The sequence below is a fragment of the Triticum dicoccoides genome, chromosome 4B (genome assembly GCF_002162155.2).
Source record: "Triticum dicoccoides isolate Atlit2015 ecotype Zavitan chromosome 4B, WEW_v2.0, whole genome shotgun sequence".
NCBI lineage: Eukaryota > Viridiplantae > Streptophyta > Magnoliopsida > Poales > Poaceae > Triticum > Triticum dicoccoides.
In genome coordinates this window covers 404,381,105-404,385,736 of record NC_041387.1, presented here as the reverse complement: position 1 = coordinate 404,385,736, position 4,632 = coordinate 404,381,105, and positions in this window count along the sequence as shown.

The window sequence follows — 4,632 nt, the reverse complement described above, 5'->3', positions numbered from 1 at the left end:
TTTAATAAATAAATAAAGAGTAGTGGGTTGGCTAGCCCAGTTGGGCTACGTAGGACTAGTGTTGATTAGCTTAGCTATAGGAGGTCAAGATTCTCAAAAAAAAAAAGCTATAGGAGGTCAATGGTGGTTTACAGCTTTAGATTAAGAAACATGTGTCTGTCTGGATTTGCTTCTGCTTGTCGTCTGACCGTCGAGTGTGTCTTTTGAACCATGTTGCCGGCTAAACTGGATGTCATGTTGACCATTAGTGGTTTTGGTGTGAAGGCCGGCTAAACTGGATGTCATGTTGACCATTGATGGTTTTGGTGTGAAGTCATGGACCCATGTGCTATTGTTGCAAATCTTCCCGTTCTCGCTAACTATGCTTCCTCTGTTTTCTGGATAGGATGCATAACATATTTTGTTGTTCATGCATGATCATCAATCTACGATGAGCATGTTTGGTTGCTTGTATCTTTTTCCCTTTTGCATATATGTCTCACCTAGACAGGCAGAGCAGATGCAAAGCTAAAAATTATGTTGTGTACATTGTTTGGTTGTCCGGATACTTACTGCATGCATGACAACACCAACTCCCCCTCCCCTGCACGTTTGGTTGCCTGCTTACAATTGTGTTGATGCACTGCATGATATTTGGTTGCATAAATTCGGCCTCTGCTTACTTTGTATCTTATGTGGTGAGCCTATCATATATAGCTTACATACGATCACAACGATCACACAAATAATACATCACTACAATCACGACGAACTGGACGACGATGATGAAGTTTTTCATCCCACACACCCCAAACCGACTGGGAGGCTTACCTGCTTCAACATTGCTCTTCTATTTGAGCACAAACGTGTAGTAAGCATCCTATGCCTTCTATCTACTCTTAAACACTTCGAAGAAGTTGTCTGTGTAACAAGTCACTTACTCTTGGCTATTTGTCATGAACTGTAAACCCCTAGAACCTCCCTCTCCACACCACATGCCACTTCACCTAGCATTGACAAAAGAGCAACGATTCAAGCAACAAGAAAAGGAATACACTACACATGGAACACAAGAAACTTATGCATGCATGATCGTATACCCAAAAGGCAAAGCAACTTCATCCTAACTACTTTGTGTCATCCTACCAACACATTCAAAAAGAGGGTGTAACCTACCACTGCAAGTTCACCATCAGTGTGAGGGGTTAGTATATACCACCTCATCAACAGTTTTCAAGCCCTAGCTACCACAAAATGTACATCGCCATCATCATCGTCGTCGTCATTGTCAATCATCATGCAAGTCGTCACCACCACCACCACCACCACCACCACCACCACCACCAGAAACAACACTAGTAGTAGGTATTGCCCAGCCCGGTGATAAGCAAGAGCACCCTATGGGTGTCTGCCATGGCAACGAACCCAACACCCTGTGCCTAGTTGTCCAGCGGGTGGCTACACTAAGAAAAACACTTCCGTGATAATACATGTTTGTCACAGTAGATCACGTTTTTCGTCACGCATGTACAGTCGTGATGATTTATGACAGAATCAAGATAGTCATACATGTTCTATCATAGAAGTATTCCATGACAATACTCCATTTAACATCACGGAAGTGTCCACTTTTGTGACGATAAATGGTGTGTCATGGAAGTGTTTTCGTCAAGGGTAACCGACATGTGGTAGCCACCGTAACGGGTCACCGTTAAGCTATCAGGTGCCAGTTTTGGATCCGATACCCGTTAACAGCCCCGACGAATGACAATTTTCCACATGTCATTTTCTCATTAGCTAACGGAACCACGCATCAGCTCTGTGTTGCAACAGGTGTCACCCATCCAACGAACAATACACGCTAATGAAACGGTGACACATGGCATGACCCAACAATGGCCCATTTAGATAAAAAGGTCGCCCGATTCAAAGTTAGTGGGCCGACCCATTGACGGCCTGCTTGCACACGGCCCATTTATAGGCACGGTCCGTACGGCCCGTAACAATAGTGTAAATTTGGCCTGTCACTGGCCGTTATGGATTTGCCATCATTGCGGCCCATGGTCACTCTTTTGGCCCGTTAATAGCCCGCTATGTATTTGGGCCCAATTATGGCCCAGTGCATTTCTGGCTTGTTGAAGGTCCTCGTACATTTGGGCCCATTTGTTGCTCGATGATATTTTCATCCCATAAATGAACCGTACTGGAATTGGGCCGTTTTCCGCGAGGTCTGCCTTTCGTCCTGTTAGCGGGCCACTGTAGAGTTGGGCCATTCCAACCCGATGTGTCTTTCGGCCCGTTAATGGCCGACGCTACCCATGGGCCATGTATGGCCTGATGTGACATTGGGCCTATTAACGGCCCATATTCTTGATGACACAAATCCAGTCGGTGTTGGCCTCTTAAAGGCACGTGTAGTAAGTCGGCGCATTTATGACCCGTGTTACGTCTCCAACGTATCTATAATTTTTTTTATTGTTTCATGCTATTATATTATCAATCTTGGATACTTTTTATGCAATTTTATATCATTTTAAGGGACTAACCTATTAATATCAGTGCCTAGTGCCACTTGTTGTTTTCTGCTTGTTTTTGGTTTTACAGAAAATCTTTACCAAATAGAGTCCAAACGCTACGAAACTTTTTGATGATTTTTTAAGAGACCCTAGAAACTTCGGGGGAGGACCAAAAGACCTACGAGGAGACCGCAAGGCAACAGGGCGAGCCCTGGGGGGTAGGCGTGCCCTGATGCCTTGTGGGCCCCTCGTGGCTCCATCTAACCTAATTCCAGCGCTATAAATTCTCAAATATTCCAAAAAACCCAAGAGCCAGACGAACAATTTTTCCTCTGCTGCAACCTTCTGCTCTTCCATGATCCCATCTGGAGGCCTTTTCCGGTACTATGTCGGAGGGGGAATCGATCACGGAGATCTTCTACATCAACCATGTTGCACCTTCGATGATGTGTGAGTAGCCACGGACCTACGGGTCCATAGTGATTATCTAGATGGCTCTCTATCTCTCTCTCTTTGATCTTCAGTGCAATGTTCTCATCGGAGTTCTATTTGATGTAATCTTCTTTTACGTGTGTTTGTTGGGATCCGATGAATTGTGGGTTTATGATCACGTTATTATTGAAAGAAATTGAGTCTTTTCTGAACTTTATTATGCATGATTATTATAGGTTTATATTCCTCTCTGATCTATCTGTTTGGTTCGGCCAACTAGACTGATTTATCTTTAGTGGGAGAGGTGCTTTGTAGTGGGTTCAATCTTGAAGTGTCCTCACCTCGTGACAGAAGGGGTAGCGAGGCACGTATTTGTATTGTTGCCACAAAGGGTAAATTGCGGGGTTTAATCATATTGCTTGGTTTTATTCTATCTATGTTATGTTATTCTTGCTTAAAGTGTTACTTTGTTCGTCATGAACTTAATACTATAGATGCAAACCTTGCTTAAAGTGTTACTTTGTTCGTCATGAACTTAATACTATAGATGCAAACAAGAGTCGGTCGATTGGTGGCATAATAGTAGTAGATACAGGCAGGAGTCGGTCTACTTGTCACGGGTGTAATTCCTATATAAATGATCATTGCCATGAATAATGTCATAACTATGCGCTTTTCTATCAATTGCCCAACAGTAATTTTTCTACCTACTATATACTATTATTATGAGAGAGATGCCTCTAGTGAAAACTATGGCCCCGGGGTCTACTTTTATCATATTACAAAAACCAAAAATACCTTGATGCAATTTTCTTTCTTTTCTTTTATTTTGCATTTTATATATCTACCACTACCAGATTTAATCCTTGCAAGTAACAAGTTCAAGGGGATTTACAACCCTCTTGCCGTGTTGGGTGCAAGTATTTTTGCTCTTGTGTGTGCAGGTATTGCTTACTAGGCATTTGTGTGGTTCTCCTATTGGTTCGATAACCTTGGTTCTCACTGAGGGAGATACTATATGCTACTATATTGCTTCACCCTTCTTCTTCAGGGAAAATCCCAATGCAACTCACAAGTACCAGACCGCCATGTAAATGAGCCAACCATGGCATGCGATACATTTTGGCCTGCTAATGGCCAGTGGGCACTTTGGCAAATTTTAGGCCCAAACATCTTTTGGTCTACTAGAAGCCCTATGTATCTTCTGGCCCAAAAAAAGGTTCAATCTGTGTCTCCGCTGTTAATGGCCCATGGCATTTATAGGAAAGACACTATTGCAGTGACATCCTATACAAACGGTTTTTATCCCCCTTTCTGTGACATAGTTTTAAAATGTTGCCTTGCATGTGTGTGCGATGGGGGGTCCATCCCACATGACCCAGTAAATTGTCTGCGATAGCTCCTCCGTTCACATACGCTTAGTGCATATGCTCGTGTGCGATTGGGGTAGCTAACGCAGAAAATTTCGTCAGACAATCCGTGTAAAAGAATAGTTCACGGGCTACTGTTGGTGTCCTGGATTAGGGGTGTTTTCCATGTTGGTCCATCGGCTATGGGTCGGGCCGAGAACCCACCAAAGACTGATGTATGGGCCATGTTGGCCCTGGCCCTTGGCATAATCAAGATGAAGATCTCCTAGAGGCTTGGCATACACTATAAGCGTATTTTTGAATAGTTGGCATATTTCTCCCTACATTATAACAGA